This window comes from Ornithodoros turicata, chromosome 2, assembly GCF_037126465.1.
Source record: "Ornithodoros turicata isolate Travis chromosome 2, ASM3712646v1, whole genome shotgun sequence".
Classification (NCBI taxonomy): Eukaryota; Metazoa; Arthropoda; class Arachnida; order Ixodida; family Argasidae; genus Ornithodoros; species Ornithodoros turicata.
This window is the reverse complement of record NC_088202.1, coordinates 107,125,122-107,142,696: the sequence shown is the minus strand read 5'-3', so window position 1 is coordinate 107,142,696 and position 17,575 is coordinate 107,125,122. Positions and strand designations below refer to the sequence as shown.

Below are 17,575 nucleotides of genomic sequence, written 5' to 3'. Positions count from 1 at the left end.
TCTTGAGGAGCACGGGATATTATTATTATTTTAGGACAGCTCTAAAATGCCCCAAGATGTGCTCCGTCGGCCGTTAGCCCTTAAAGGAGCAGGGAGGTGACATTTAACATGGCTCGCACCCTGTGTCATTCGTCAAGTTGCCCATCAGGGGTCACCGTGCAAAATATTTTCGCTGTGCGGTGTATTGTCACTACGCAATCAAATTTACGAAAACAGGCGGAGAAATCAGCCACGAACGGTCGTCACGATACTCGGGTGACGTCGCAAGTCCATGTGCGTTTGTTCTTTGTTTCTTTCTTCGCCTCCCACGCGCTCCTTATACCCGCTTGAGCTGCGCCGAGCTACGTCAGGCGTCACAGGAGAGGGGAATAGGCTGCGTCACGGCGTACCTGCGTACGTGCGTCACTGCTACTTTGTGACCAGGCGGGAGCGTACGTTTAGTGCACATAGTAGGGGCCCTCATTCAAGGAAGTCAATTCCTCCTAAATTGTTATTTGTACATTCTCCCCAAGCTTTGTGTCCTTTTTTTTTTTATGCATATTACTGGGTTATAAGTTCTTGGAGGCAAAAACGTTTATCGAAATCTGGTTGCAAGGCAAGCGGTGGTACCACTATAAATGTTAGGAAGTTTCATGACGAACTCTTCCGCTGTCCCCTCTCTTCCCACACGCTGGACGCTGTATTCTGGTAATGTAGGTGTTGCTGCATGCAACCCTTTCCAATTAACTAAATCAAATTATACTAAGAGAAACCACTGTAGAGATGAGCAGCAACGCCAGTATGTAAGAGGATGATACCGAAAGAAACTACAGTGTTTTCTCTAAAGACGAATGATCATCTTTTTGCAGTTGAAGTATTCTGAAGTGCGTGTCTGCGGCGCGATAAAGATTAAACTCACCCAGGAAAAGACAGAGAGAATTCAAAAGTGTGACGCACCATAATGTGTGTTGTTTGAGTTCTTGGGTTTGCTCACTTTTACGTTTTCGAGTGCGGTTTCTCTCTGCCTTAAAGAATCCAGCAATCGATAGCCGTCTTGCATCTTGTCAGCACTGATCGCCGTGGATGATGAATCGCTGCCTGATAAAGGCTGAAGGCCAAACTCTTTATTCTGCATCGTGTTTGATTCGATCGTCGGCGAACAAACGCGTTGGTGTGCCTGTAAAGCGTGCTCTACCACAAAGATACACTTAGCGAGGCGAAGCCCAGCTAGTGAATCGCGGCGTTCGATCATGGGATCATCGCCGTCCAAGCTCCCCCTATACGCTCGCGTTTCACTCTTCTCTCGCCTTTTCTTTTTCTTTCTTCTTTGCTTATCTTCACCGGTTCTAAAGTTTCGGCCCGAAATACATACTATACACTCTTCCTTAAAAGCTATGGTACTTCCGCGCTGCACTGGCATCTCATTCTCCTGAAAGATCCATGACCAAGTTTATGTTTCGAAACGAGTGCTTAACTTTACTTTATATTTTGAAATGTCTGGAATGCTATGGTACAGTTGGTGTGGAAGAAGCTTTCGGTTACCTGCGCGCGCGATGTTGTCAACTTCACACAGTTCAATCGCGAGATAAGCATAGAAAGCGGATTATAGTTATCCCCAACAAAGCGGCGTGTGCAAAACTATTTTGTCTCTTGGAACCAGCGAGACTGGTAAATACGGGTTCAGAGGGTGCTGCTGCTTCTGGAAGTGCTCACAAACAGCAAAAGGGAGTGAGGACCTTTCAAGAAAGGGCTGAGCCATTAGATATGCTGCGTAGAGAGGAATCAGATTCGGCATGTAGCTAGACATCATCGCATCAACGAGTCAACGGCATACCTTCTTGTTATTAGCCAGTCCTAACAATCACGGGAACCTACTTATTAGGTATTATGTGATATGTTTTCCAGCATATGCCTTTCACCGAACACAAAATCATGGGCTATACCACTGTTCGCATTAAAGCATTCCCAATTGATTTATTCGTGTCTTACCGCGGATTAACATGAGGATATAACACGGCACACAACTTCCTTCCTACTGTACGATCATTTTTATTTTCGACCACCTTTTAGTGTGCCATATAAGGTCCCAGAGAAGACCAACTTTTATTATGCACTAGCTCTATAAACCGCGTGGCATGACCAAGTCCTACACTGTCTCCCACTTTCCACTAATGCAATTCTACCGAAGCTAAAACGCTGCAGGACACGAAGGCAGAATTTTCGCTTCTAAAATTTTATCGCCTCACATGAGCCCAAAGGCGAGAGTAGAGCCCTGACCCATAAAATATTTTGCCCCTATCGGTTGAGCCGTTAATGTCGTCTAGTATGAAGCGGAGTATCGTCTCGGACGTTTCGCAACTTGTTCTGGTATTTATTAAGCTCGTGTCTGGAAGTGAAATTACGACGCTCGAAAGTCTTTCGATCCCCTCTTTTATGCGCCGGCCGGCCTTTGCAGTTCGTATTTTCAATTCACAAGGTCTCTAACCAATTTGTAGGTGCCATACACAGCTTGGGATAGTTTCAACATAGATCAAGGCTCATAAAGAAACAAGCTGAACGGGAGCACGTGGAGTTTAAGGGTCAGGTGAGCATAAAACAATAATTGGTCAACTGTTAGACACGGGCACGGCGAACGCGTATTATGCAGTAGCTCCTTCTGGTTCCTCGTAATGCTGGTCCGTGATACCTGGATATTCCAGAGTATGACTTGGGATGGAGAGAATAAACAACTCTCAAAGATCAAGGGTCGAAAATAACCCTTCAGAACACAACTCGGACGTATGCTGCTGCATTAACGAGCACTATGAAGTTGACTGCTGCTTGCTGTAGTTCGCTCTCCACGCATCAATTCGTAAAAATATATTTCCGTGCGCAGTGTATTCCCGGAATTACCGAATCCCTGCTTCACTTTCCGCCAACTCGAGCTCTCTAAATTATTACCGGTATGTATGGGGGGATATGTAGAGTTAAAATACGCGGAGAGGTTGGTCGCAGCTACGAGGACCTGCTATTCCGCATTCACTTGCTGTGGCTTCATGCTGTACACACTGAAACACATCCGTCGCTGGAACACAGGGGTAGTCACAATCAAAGAGTCAGTCACAGAGTGGAAGTCAACGTCGAGACGCATTCAAAGTCGAGAAACCCAGCCCGTGTCCGTCTGGTATCGTATCAGGGCGTCTATCGCAAAGTGTTAGGATGCTAGATTATCAGGGCCCTAGAAGAACCTCAGATCTAATGGGCCGGTGGTAATCTTGAGCAAAGCCGACCGTAAACAGGATATCGGCCGTTCATATGCAGCACTGCGTATAGGAGGATGTGCTCAGTGTCCGCTAGTGTGCCACGGGTGGAACAATTAGGGGAGCACAATTTCCTCGTTCGGTACGCCCTGTGAGGCGCGTGGGGAACATTCAGACGCAGTCGATGCATTAAGGACGCATGCAGTCTACTTACGCCACGAGGGATAGAGAAATCCATATTAGGGTACATGCATGCTCCCAAGTAGTCACGTAGCGCTGCCACAGACTGGCGGTATCTCAACGGCACATCCACAGCAAACTCTCGCAGGAGAAAGTTAGTATCTGTGCACGCGCAAACGGTATTGCATGAGATACGTCATTCTTATGGGTAGCAAGAGCTGCAGAATCTGCTGCCTCGTTGCCCGCGATGCCACAATGTCCAGGAATCCACAAAGATTGTATCATGTCCAGACAACACTATTATTATCGGAATTATGAATCATTGAAATCTGTGAAATTCGCGCGCAGATTTACGTATGCGCGACGTCAGGGTGGGGAAATGTGGGCGTGGCCTCGGCGTGTGACTTCCTTTTCTCCTGCTGCAGAATTCTTTGCGACCCACTGCAGGGAATACGTGAAGAGGAGCTGTGGAAGAGGGCGCTAACAACGTTGTGGAAAGGACGTGCGAGCCCACGGGCAGGGATCGGATTTTTTCGGTTCGCTTCAGGTTCAGGCATATTGGTTCGGTTTGGGTTCAGCTCCGAAGCAGCGCAAAATATCGGTTCGAATCGGTTTAAACCGGTTCAGGAAAGTGAGTTTTGAGCAGATCCGCATGGGTTAAAAGCAAGCATATCCTTACGGTTCTCAAATAACACATATGTACCTTTGTTGTTGTCGTTGCCGACATAGCAGTGGTTCAGAGCAATATTGCGTGCTACAGGTCTGCATTTCAGCTGCAACGTTACGGTGGCGTACTGTACTCTCTATATTCACTTATCGTACACATCGATGGTATCGATGGTATCTACACATCGTATCGCGTTGGTGGTTTTGCGCACGCGCAAAACATAGAGAGGTTGCGCAGTGCGCAGAACCACTACGCTATCCCTTACGTACGCAAAGACGGTTGCGTACGATGCACTAAAACTCTGTAATCATAGTTCCGATCTCTCACAACATGCTCACAACGAACATTACATCTGAACCGTTTCGCGAACCGGTAATCACCTAAATTTATTTCGATTCAGTTTCGGTTCGGTTCAATGCGAGAGAAAAAAAAAATATTTTGGTTCGGTTTAGTTCCGGTTCAGGGAAAAACACAGGTTATTAACGGTTTTCGATTCGGGTTCAGTTTGGGTTCCGATCCCTGCCCATGAGGAAATTCCTTGCTTGCTCCTCCCCGTAGTTGAGGGTCCATTGCCGAATGGGACGCCAGCATACGAATAAGTCTTGCAATAAGTCAATTTCGAGCCAAAGGGCTCGCTGGAGAGTCGTTTGGAGTCGAATGCTCCTGTCAGACATTTTATTTCAACGATGTCAGGAAGTGAACTTTCCCCTTCAAAGAAAAGTTCGTGCGCATACGTAGCACGAGTGACTTGCCTCTCATTTAGCATTTCACTTCTTTCCCTGGCTGTTCCGATTACCTTACGAAATATGAGCATTACCCTTACAGTTTAGTTGACTGTACCCACGTATTCACTAATTCCCCAAGCTGCCTATACCTTTTTATTTGTATCTGCATCTCTCAGCCAACGGACACCAGCAGATCATGCGTTTATGTAATGTAGGAGGGCGTACCGCAGAACATCTGACTTCCAAAGAGTGCCTACCTAAGCCTTAGTACGTTCGTTGGTAATGGAAGACCTAGAGTAATGTTAATCCGTTACTTTCCGCGGTTCCTCCTGGGTTACTCCTCCGAACTGCTCCGCGAGAACTTGAGAATTATCGACCCACCCCAGACAGTTGAACGGAACGATGAATTATAATTATCCTATCTCAAGATCTGCAGCTTCGTAAGATAATTAATGGTGGAAGAAGGGGGCAGGGGCACTTCCGTTTCGGCCAGTTCGGTGAGCAGTTTCCCAGTTTCCCCCAATATTCTGCTGACTTCGGTCGGATCTCGCCCCGTTTACAATTATAGTCCGTTTTTGCTAGAACGGCTCTTCGCACTTTAGAGCTACCCCTCCGTCGTTTCAGATGCTTCGCCTCGAGTTTCACTTCATCTTAATGACTCACACAGAGTATGGAGGCTGTAAATCTCGAAAGTTCACGGGTTCAGTTATGGAGTTGGCGAAGCAATATGGCCTAGAACAGTCTAACATAGTGTTAGCAGGAATACGGCTCTGATTTGATCAGGCGAAGTGAAAAAGACTCTGGGAGATACTACTATGAATTTAACGTAATGGGCTTCTTCAGTGTGACATCTACTTTTTCATTGTGCCTGAACAATATTGTGAGCTTTCCTCTCTTTATTTTGCTAAAGGTGCTCAAGTAAAAGCATCAATTATTAATCTATGTAGCGTCACACTCTTTCGAAAGTATTCATCTAAAAGCCAGCTTATCACAAGCAAATTGTGTTAGTCGATTACAAGGACGGATCCTAGAACTCCGTTTATCGCGGAAAAACGCCGATTTTGAGTTTGGTTGAGAGTTCGAAACAGAAATTCGCAACACACACACGCGCGCGCATTGGGTGATGATAACGTGGGCGATTCACCGCCCCATTGCTTTTTTTTTTATTGAACGTCCCCCTCCCCCCATTTGCAACGATTGAGAGAATGGTAGTGGAAAACGATACTTTTGAGCTATCGCCATTCCCGTGGAGCGCAAGAACTCCGCAAGAACATGTAGGCCTTGCATCTGGTGGGTAGGGTTCGACAACGGTCCGATAATCTTGGCGAGGTCGAACGGCCGTTGGTCGATATGTTGGAGACCAGTTTCCATGAGTATACGCTATTGGTGGTGCTGCCCACAAGCCAGTGTACAAGGGTAGAAAATCCATTGAACAGGTAAGGAAATGTTAAGGGAAGTGCCTCAGGACGAGAGCCGCGGATATTTCGAACGGATACTGTTCTTCTGGGAAACCAAGACAAATATCGGTGCCTCTCGTCCTGAGGCACTTCCCTTAAGACGCCCACAAGCCAGGATGATGTAGTGCAGGTCACCGTGCACTCCACAGGGGGCAGAGGGAAGACGAGGTGGAGCCGCGACGGTGTTGGAAGACATGTAGAGGTAACGTTCAGCCTCATGCGGTGGAAGTGTGCTGCAAACGGGCGCGGTAGTCGAGGAGGAAGTTTAAGAGAAAGCATGGGGTCTATAACAGAGAGAACAGAGTGGGCTACGTCGTTTTGCCATTGGGCCTGCATCTTGGGGTCGGTGAGAGTCGAAAGGAGGCATACATCTACTGTCGTCCGAAGACAACATTATCGGGTAATGGTGGGCGTGCCGATGTTCGCTCAAAGCAGCTCTGCCTGCTTCCTCATTACCGCTGATGCCGACATGTCCGGAGATTCACTGCAATGCGACAGTGTGCCCTGCACTACCGCCTTCTTGTAAACTTTCAGGATGTCAGAGAGGACAGGACTCAGAGAGACGCGTATCCCAAAGTTGGCCACACACTAAAGCGCGGGTCTTGAATCTGTAAAGACGACCCAGGACTGAGCAGGGCTGGCTGATATTTTTGGCGGACCACAACAGTATATATGTACTCACCATAGCGACTCATGCATCTTTTTCTTTTCAGACACGAATAGTGTAGGAAATGAAAAGAAGCCAGAAAAGTTCAGCAGCTGATAATAAATATGAACGCCAATTTATACATAGCCAAACCATATAACGTAACAATTGAGGTATCCGAGCAATATAGATAGAGAGCAAGAAAGAAAACAAAATCACGACTTCACAAGGCCTCTAGGTCTGTATTCAGACGTCTAGGAGATCTAGGACGTCTATGATCTAGGAGACATCTAGAAGATGCAAGTTCGTTTTTTTTTTGTGTGTGTTCTTTTGCCTGACCAGTGTCTTTAAAAAAAACGTGTGATAACAGCATCGATACCGTTTTTGCAGTTGAGTTTGCAGCATCCTCTCGAAGTGAGTATGTACTCACTAGACGAATAATTATCTAAAATTCATTCTTTAACTCAGTGCTTCCCAAACTGTGGGTCGCAACCCCCAGGGGGGGTCGCGAAGCGGCTCGGAAACTTGAGAATTTTAGGCAGGGCTTACAGGAAAGTACACGCTCTTGAGTGCTGAAGCCATGAGGATCCTTCTTCCCTTTGCCACGTCATACTTACGCGAACTCGGCTTACTACGGTGGCGTCGATGAAAACAAAGTACAGGTTACAGCACAACATCGAGCCGGAACATGAGAACAACATGAGAGTTGCTGTGTCCAAACTCCGCCCGCGTTTTGGCAAACTATGCTGTGACAAACAAGCTCACTTCAGCCATTAGGAACAGTCATTCCTGCTGGCACGTTTATATAATTTGTATTTATTTATTTATATTCATTTCTTTTTTGCGGTGGTTTCGAGCCCAGCTGATTCTCTCTGACTGAAGTGTCAAATAAAATTGCTACGCACTACCGATCACGCACTGAAATCGAAAAGGTTCTCGCATCGCGAAAAGAGGGGGTTTCGACACTATATTTTATATACTACGTAAACAACGAGAAATTAACCGAGGCAGGTCACAAACATGGGACGACACAAACACGTAAGCCTCCAACGCCCAGAATCAATTGAATCAAACAACTCAGGAACAAAGGTGCTGACGCCAGGATTCGCCAGGAGTGAGTGAGTGAGTGAAAAAGATATAAGAGAGAATGGGAAGAGCGTGATTGTTTGTCCGTCCCCCTTGTACTTGAGGCACGCTAGCTTAGGAGAGAGTCCTGCTGTCGTGGTGTAGCAGTAGCATATCTGACCGGAAATCAGTAAGGCCAGGGTTGGAATTCTGACGTCAACACCTTTTTCCAGAGTTCTTTGACTACATTTTATGTTTGGTGGGTCGCAGAGTTCGGGAGGCGGTGTTTTAACTCGCTAACTAGGAACTTTCGTGCAACAGTGCTCAGGAGCGCGGGGAGCGTAGCGCTCATTCCACGTCAAAGGGCCGCGTGTTTTTGGAGCGATGGAGATGATCGGAATCGGTGCTGATCTGCTGGCCAGATCAACCGCTTTGCAGCGGTTCTTAATTGATCGTGCGTAATATGGTCGGTATGGGAAATGCGCAGCGCGAAAATCGGCAATGCACTGAATGGGTATAAATAACGTTGGCACAAAAAAAAAAACATATGACGGTCCTAACTCAAAATCGTGCGCAGATTACGGAAACGAATAGTTTTAGGCTCGAATGTTTGTTTCACAAAACCAAGTAAGACACCCATTTGGCAGTTTACTGGCGTTTACGCTGGTTTTTCGTTCAAGCTGACGTTCAGAACCATATTCGCTTTGCTCGTTTCGGTTAATGGCATAATTTTTCATTAGTTGCGTACGTAAATAAATCACGAGAATTTCTTTTTTTTTTTTTCAGTTCTGTCGCTATATAAATATACAGGGTGCGTCACGTAAAACTGACCAGAATTTTTATGAAAACCTTTAAAGAGCAGCATAGATGTTGTTTTTGCAGTTGAGTTGTACGGCCAGGCGGACATCCTCTCTAAGAAAGTGTGCAACTACAGGATGACTAATTACCTAAAATTCATTAATTAACTTTTAATTAGGGGTTTTCGGGCAAAAGCGAGACAGCAGATTGATGGACTATCCTCGTTGAACACCATTCCACGTTTAAAAAATCCTGAAACACGCACGTGCGCTAAAATATCCCTCCCCGAATTTTGGTATGCAAATGAGCCGAAACCGAAACCGCGGCGACCGGGAACGCGGGGAGTACAGCGCTCATTTCACGTCAGAGGGCCACGTGATTTGGAGCGGTGAAGATAATTGGAGTAGGTGCCACTCAGCTGGCCACATAAGCCTCCGTCGATGTGGGTGATGCGCTTCTCAGGCGCGCTTTTTCGGTTTCGGCTCATTTGCATACCAAAATTCGGGGATGGATATTTTAGCGCACGTGCGTGTTTCAGGATTTTTTAAACGTGGAATGGTGTTCAACGAGGATAGTCTATCAATCTGCTATCTCGCTTTTGCCCGAAATCCCTTAATTAAAAAGTTAATTAATGAATTTTAGGTAATTAGTCATCTTGTAGTTGCACACTTTCTTCGAGAGGATGTCCGCCTGGCCGTAGAACTCAACTGCAAAAACAACATCTATGCTGCTCTCATAGGGTTTTCATAAAAATTCTGGTCAGTTTTACGCGACGCACCCTGTATACTGCACGAAACTAAAATCTTCTACGCTTTGTGACTAGACACGTGACATTCGTCCTTTCGGGGCAGCCCATATGACTGCGGACTCGAACAATAAGGCTGTGATCAATGAAACCATCCATTTCATAGTGACTTACGTTTCGCAACCTCAATCTTTACTCCATACAAATGATTGGAATCGCAATTTGGTTTTCCTTCTCGCAGCAGCAAGCCTAAACGTCGCTTATCTGTCCCCTGTCACCGGAGAGTTTCCGTGTCCCGCAGTCATTAGCGAGTTTGAGAAGAACGTAGAAGTTTCACGATAAGGTTTTCGAAAACATGATAATGCAATCGCCTGATTCCTTTGGAGCGGCTGACATTACGTTGCTGAAATCTGATTGACAGACAGCGATACGGAGTCGGCATCAAGGGCCGCTTACAATTCCCTCCCCCCCCCCCTAGACGCCCTATTTTTATCGTTTTCCTTCTCAAGGACTGTGCCCTGTGCATGAGTCGATGCAAATGCTTCTAGGAGCCCGCGTGACATGAGACGGGTGCGGCCGTTAAACACAGTCCCTTTCATGCAGCTGGTGTTCCCTAGGAGTCCCCCGAGCAGTTGAGGCGCATGGGGTCATATCAATCGCGAGGGACGTCCCGTTGCACGGTCTCTGGTTCAGTGCGACGTGTCGGACCTGCCTCTCTGCTGAACTCTTGGAAAGAAGAAGACAAAGAAACTTTCCTCTGCCATTGATCTCAAATCGCCACTGCACTCTGGAAACACACACTATATTTGGGTGCTAATGAAAGAGCTCGCCGTTGTCACTGTAATTGAACTAGGTATAATCATGTTTCTTTACGAGTAATCTTTTTACGTCGATAACCCTTTAACCGAACCTTTCAAAGTGACTACACGGCTTGCGTATTTTTAGTTTCCGCGTCACCGATATGTTTTTCTATGTGACCATGATTTTGCTTGATTCCGCGCTGAAACTTTAATGCTTCCATTACTGCTGGCACGCCGAGCACTTCCACGTCAATTACTATTGAAATTTGTCAGCGTTGTGTATCGTCAGTCGTTGAACGCAGATCGGGAATAACTTGGGGAAGCTGCCCAGAGAAGTATTCACAACAAAACTGGCAAGAAGGAGGATTTGTTCACCCTATAAATGCCCTCTGAGTGTACGACGCCAGCCCTTCTGAACATACTATGGCCTCCCTGAGGATACCATGAGCACCCGGAAGAGCGCGGAGGATCAAATGTATGCCTCCCGAGCACTTCATTTTCGTCCATCAATGCAGAGGCTGGGACGCTGCTGCCCTTTGTTTTTGCAGCTAACGACTTAATGCTTATACAAACAACAACGAAATGCCGTCCAACATCAATACGGTACCGTTTTCCGTTCTTCGCACGAGCGTGCTGTTGTCACCGAACGCCCGCAGCGCAACACTTTGAAAGCTGAGACCGTTGAAAGTTGGATTGTTATCGGCTCGTCGCCACCGGCTTCATGCCAATTCTGTGAAATGAATATGGCAGCTTGTCGCTTGCATTCGTACATTAAATGGACGCTGCCAAATGCAGTGATATGGAGCTGGCCCCGCAGGCTGCGAAAGGAATAAGCTTTACCGGCAGACCGCTGATGCCCATATGATTTAAAACACACAAGCGTGAAGCAGTCTCTGCGCCCGTTTTCAATATTTCGCACAGAACACAAGTAATTTCTCTGCTACTAAGAGTAGATATGCCGGCGCCTGCTAGTCTTCAGTGGAAGGTGAAATTAGTTTATATGCAGTAGATTAGGTTTTATGCTACAGTAGACTTATTGGGCTCATGAAACTTCCTGATGGCGGCGGCTCTTCTCTTTATTTCTTGCGTGTCTACCACGAGGGGCGAAATGAGCGATAATGAGAATGCTAAAGGCCGTTCGGGCAGCTCTTCCTGAGTTATTGGGTTCGCAGTACACGGTATGATTTGCGTCGTAGTGTCGTGAATATCGTTGCGAGGCTTTTACAGCCGCTATATATAGCAGCTGTACAAATGAGAGAGAGCTCTGTGGAGCTCTCTCTCACCGCCCACGGTGGCTCAGTCGGTAACGTGCTGGCTTGCTGAGCTCAAGATCGCGGGTTCGATCCTGGCCGAGGGCGGTAGCAATGTGGGGGAGGTAAACGTTGCTTCCAGCACCGTGTGTCGGAGATTTCCGTGGCACGTCAAAAGAACCCCGGGTGGTCTATATTATCCTCAGTCCTACCCTGCGACACGTGCAACATGTTGCCACACTGCGCAGACAAACCTTACGCGTAACATCACGGTGCCATTATAGAGCTCTCTCAAACACAGCACGTGCTCCTTTTATTTCCTCTTTCTGCCCCTCAGAAAGCTAAAGTTGTAGTCGTATCCCCTGTACCCTCGTATCCCCGCACACAGCTCTTTCAGCAAGAAGCTATACGAACCAATGCCTTTCTTAAATCCATTGACCCTTTAATGACATATGCTGTGCCTGGCCGCATCCCGCGCATCGAGGAATCGTTGCTTCATCGGCTGCGGCTGAATGTGGCACGAACTCCACTCCTCCTATATAAGATGAGTCAGCATCCATCGCCTCTTTGCCCCACGTGCCACGTAGAAGCTGACGTGCCACACATACTTCTTGCCTGCCAGCGGTACGAATATCACTGGTCGAGTCTCCGGCGCCGCCTTGCTCATCTAGGCTACCGAAAGCTTTCCCTCGCGGTGCTACTTGGCCCTACTCAGCACGCTGAAGCCACGTCTGCGCTGACACGATTCCTTCGGGAATCTAAACTCCTGGGCATTCTCTGATACGTTCTGTATTTATTTTCATAATTTTCTGTGTCTCAGCTGCTTGTATCTGCTTTTGTTTGCTTGATAGCTTTTGGGAATAGCAAGCCTACACCGTGGCTAACTTTTCCATTCTCTCCCTTGTTTTTTTACTTTGCATTCAACATATCCCCGTACCCTCGATATGTTTTAAAGAAGCCATTCTGGAATATGTGCAGGAAAGAGTGGCTCCCAACTTTACGTCTTTCTTGCTGTTTTGTTTCTTTGTTTTACATAAGCGAACATGGAAGCCTAAAAATGTGTGAATCATTTTCAAGCAGTCATGAATTTCCAAGAAATCCTCGCCTCATATGTCAGCCGTTTCTGGGGCGATGGAGCGCGAAATAAATATATGAAAGGAACGCTAATGTAGACACACGCGTATATAAAAAAACCACCTACATCAGGGGGTCTCTGCATTCAGCTGACATAAGTTATATTCAGAGCACCAAGGTCGTGCTGAAGACTGTGAGGTGGTGGGTTCGAATGCTACCACCGGCTGCGCTGTCTGAGGTTTTTCGTGGGTTTTTCGAAGACTTTACAGACGAATGTCGGCGCAGTTCACCTCTGTCTGTCTGTTCTGTCTGTTCAATCTGTCCACATCTGTACGCCGTTCATAGCCAGAGTTGCTTCGCTGCGGTAACACGGAATACAAAATATATATATTCAGAGCAAACTTATGCTCGGTTCAGTTCCGCGACAACTCGTGTCAAGCATGAAGCACCAAGCGCGTGTGGGGACGAGACTGGCGATCACTGACATGGCGAAGGCCCGATGGCACCGATCACCTCCTCCCAGTTCGCCACGTCGGCACTGAGCCTTGGAAGACGACTTTCGCGGGTAGCACCGCCGAGTTATCCAGACTGGTGTCGTTCTCTGTTATAAACGGGTTATTTTCTTACTGCCCAGACCGCAGTCACATCGAAGATGGGGGCCCAGTGGCGTCATTTAGGGGCATCTGTCCTAGGAGCTTGAGGGCCGTCGTTGTCGGTACGTCTCGTCACTGCGGGTCCACTATAATTATTATACTTCGTATTTATACGTTCATATACGTATACGTATTTGATGTGCCCTGGTCCAACTCCCGACTTGTCGGGACATCGATGAAGTTTGAAGTCACCCCTGGCAGCGACTGAAAACTAGGACAACACAAAGTCCATCTATTTGTGTTCTAAATCCATTGGTGAGGCCGCAACCATAATATAACCCATTGTCATAGTCAGAGTGCTAATGCCTTCCACGAAACTATCTTCCACAAGAAACAGCCTATACAGAGATATGTGATACCTGGTATTTACGCGTGAATAAAACTGCAAGAGAAGCAATATAACCGAACGAGCATTGGAGCTGGTATCCGTTGGTGAGATCATTGAACTTTACACCACCTAAGTCTAGAGTACGAACATAAATCGTACGTTGATACGAAAATTGCATGCTTAAGAGCTTCTCGGCAATCACGCACAGATCGTTACCGCTATATGTCTTCATCTTCGCATATTGGTTCTCGTTTCCGATCGTCATATATTCGTCGCCTTCATGAAATCACCTAGAGCGTGTCATTCGGCTGACTTCCCCCATATTCGAGCCCTATCTCTTCATCCATACGAACAAGGGATCGATTGCAGCCGACGCAACAAGGCCGATCTCCCGAACGTACGGACCCATTAGCGCACATTAGCAACGCAACGAGCGATGGCCAAGATTTGTCCATCGCACTTCACCGATCTTGCAAGGCTCCATTTCCAACGGCGACTGCCTTTGTGCCATGCAATGCCGTTGAGACCGTCCTTTCCATCCCAAAGAAGGCTTCGAAGAACGCCCCTATGCAGACTAGTCTGTCGTACAGGCAAGACATGCCACCGTAAGACGGACGCAGATGAAGAAGTCATCTGGTCTTTACAGAATATATATTAATCGCTTGTGTTCCATAAGCAGATCATTATTCTGTTGACCAGATTAATGTACTTGTCCTTGTATAGCGCACGTTTCTATATATGTACACAGATCGCACTACATACACACAAACACAAGCATCGACTCCCGTGGCATAGGGGTTTCGATGACCGCTTTCCACCGCGGAGATTGGGAGCTGACGTGGGAGCCGGCTGTGCGGACTGAGGTTTTCCTTAGGTTTTCCGGCAGACTTTCCAGGCGTATGTCAGCACAGTACCCCTTGAAGTCGGCCCAGGACGCATACAAACCCCATATTCTCCACTCCTTCCTGCTGCCCTCTCTGTTTACCTCTGTACACAGCTCATAGCTACGGTTGCTTCGCGGAGCTAACACGGATTTTAAACACACACATGCAGGACTGCGGACACTTTTAAAGCGGAACTTCAAAGCATAACACATCTCGAATGGCATTGTTCTGTCCTCTGATTTGTTGAAGACAACAACCGTACGTCTTTTTGTGATATGTATGCAGGAACGCTAATTGTCACAAAAAGGCATACGTCTCGTACTTTCTCCAATATGCAAGGAGTGATAACAGTATCATACTTGCAATGGCTGCCCTTCAGCGTGTTATGTGATGAAGTTCTATTTTAAAAGTGGTATGTATCAAATGTAGGATAAAACGTCAATCGAAGGAAACTTGTTCAAATTATTACACAAATAACTGAGTTAGGAATCAAGCATGGGAGCGCGCAGATCCATCAACCTGGGAACCATAGCAGAAGCAACGTGACATTAAGAATGCAAAATTGGTAATATTTCATATTTATGCCTGTAATGCCATGAATTTACGGGTATACTGACTTGTAAGTGATTCAGTAGAAAGCGCGATACGTCCAACATATTGTTTTATCTGGGCTTGCCTCAAAGGTAGTCGTGTTCGTGTTCACTTTTCTGATATATATATATATTGCTCGTTAGCTATGTTCTGATTCGTTGTATTTTTCATATAATATGGCTTACTAAGCGTCCGAAGCACATTGGCTGATATTATGCAGAAGCAAAGCGTAAAACGAACCTTTCGTCTCTGTACATGTGCTTTCAGGCTTCGTCTTTGCTATCCGGACAGCACGTACGGTACACTGATCGAAATAAACATGTATGTATTTCATTCTAACCGCCAATATTATGAGATGCTCATATTATAGATACTGAGTAAACCTGTGCCGCACAGAATGACACCATTTGAGCCTTACTGGGTCGTTACTGAATAAGCTGGATTTTTCGCTCAAACATATTGATTTAGCGTGCCGTAGTCACACAATACCTACAACACAAAAGCGCTCAATGCAAGACATTTCTCTGTGTTTCCTTTTATGATTGTGTCAAAACCAACTGCCGACAGGTGTCGCAAAAATGTGGGAGGAGACAGGGTAAACAGGATGAAAGAACGCGAAGACCACACGGACGGACTACGAGAACACAACGTTCAACTGCTGCTGAGGTTCACTACATCCTCACCTCGTAGGCTAGTACCACAGTTGCAGTTGAACGCTGTATTCGTGTTGTACGTCAGTGTTGTCTGTGCGTTCTCTCACCATGTGCACGCTTACCGAAGACACAGTCATTGTCATCTCGTCGAACTGGCGTGGTCGCAGGTTATGTGCTACACTGCGCCTACCATTAGTTATTTACGCGTCCGAACGACTTTTAGACGTTGGCGGTGTCCTGCCGTTACTAATAGGGAAAGTCTCCCTACTTCCCTGCCCTCTCAAAACAGAACTTCACCCCATAACATGATCAGACGCAACTGCCATTGAAAAAGATTGAAATCGATGTTCTGAGGCTGGAACACAGAAGAGAGGACAACAGACAAAGCCTCAAGTGCCTAAGAACAATGAAAGAAGGAAGTCACAGAGTGTCACACTCACAAGTGAACACAGTCACACACTCGTATGTGTTCAACAGATGCTGCCTGCGTCACCCCGTCGTATGAATGTGCGCGTGAGTGAGCAAACACGTGAAAGTGGAATGAGTCAGTGAGTGGATGTGGTTTGTCCCTCAAAGGACGCACCCTTGGAAGTCGTTGGGGAGGTGTGTTAGCGTAGCTCATTTGGTAGAGCCCTGGATCGGCATTCCAGGAGATATGGGTTCGAGACCTGCAGCTGGCTAACCTTTTCAGTGACCTCCTTCTTTCATTGAGAAAGATATCGTGCTCATTCCTGATTTGTTGAAAGTCGGAAGTGTACTCCTTTTTGTACCAAATAGCATGTATTCTAATTGATACAAACAGGTGTACACTTCCTATCTCGAACAAATCAGGAAAGACAACAATATAATTCTGAACGGCGGTCGTTTCGGAGTGCTCCTTTCTATTAAACAGGGTTTTGAATCGCCTAAGCGATACCCGCAACGTTTCCTACTCCCCACATACTGACTCCTGACGCCCGAAAACATCTTTAGTCCTGAGGTATAGCAACTTATACTTTTTCTTTTAATTTCTTCTGCTCCTCTGACAAGCTACAACACACCACAAATTATAATTGCGGCAAGTTTCGATTTGATTTCGAAATTGCGAGCGTCACCATCTTTGTATGTATTCTATTCTTCCTCTCACACAAGCTTCACATCGTAACATTCGTCATAATAAATATCAGCGCAGTCAAATCATGCACGAGAGAGTTAAGTTCCACTCACGTTGCAACCGGCGAACTCAGCAGATGACGCGAAATGGCAAGCTCTCCACCACCGAACCACCTCAGTTCTGCACAACCAACAGCACGATACTTACACACCCAAAGAAAGAGAGACAAAAAAAGAAGCCACGCTTGTTTCAGCCACGCACACCGTCGACTTCACCAGACAATGTTTACCGCGACTTCCTCTAATCCCACACGTGATGTGCGAACAGTGAGAGCAAGCGAATCTGTGGGATGCTGGAAGAGCAATGAACAACGCCGGACCACGGCTGGCGCAGACTGAAAGGATTCTGCGGCGTCTCGTCGGCGCGGGACGCATGAGGCGCGGGGGCGCGCGCGCGCAGCCTCCTCAGTGGCGTCGCACCGTCGCTGCGCCTTCCCTTCCTGCCCCGAGTGAGCATCGAACGTTGTGAAAGGTCTCCGGGAGGACAGGACAAGGATCGAGAGTGGAGGCTACATTGTGGAGCTTCGGAGAGGTGTCACACAATAATACACACACACAAACCCTGCGGTTTTCAAAGGCGCCGTAGGTGTTATTATTGAGGGCGACGCTGTCGGCAGAAAGACATTGGAAGAAGGGAAGGTAAACAGACGACGGCCATCTAATGTGTAGTTTTGTTTGCGATCGAAGGC

The 17,575-nt window shown here is 46.9% G+C and overlaps 1 protein-coding gene across 1 annotated transcript in view; it reads right to left on the bottom strand.

Annotated features, from left to right (window-relative positions):
• The window catches only part of LOC135385929 (adhesion G protein-coupled receptor L3-like), a 317,487-nt gene extending 300,284 nt beyond the window's left edge, over nucleotides 1–17,203 (bottom strand). Inside the window, exon 1 of the mRNA XM_064615560.1 lies at nucleotides 16,941–17,203. The gene's annotated coding sequence lies outside the window, so the exon portion shown is untranslated. The remainder of the gene's footprint in view (nucleotides 1–16,940) is intronic.
• Nucleotides 17,204–17,575: the final 372 nt, after the last annotated feature.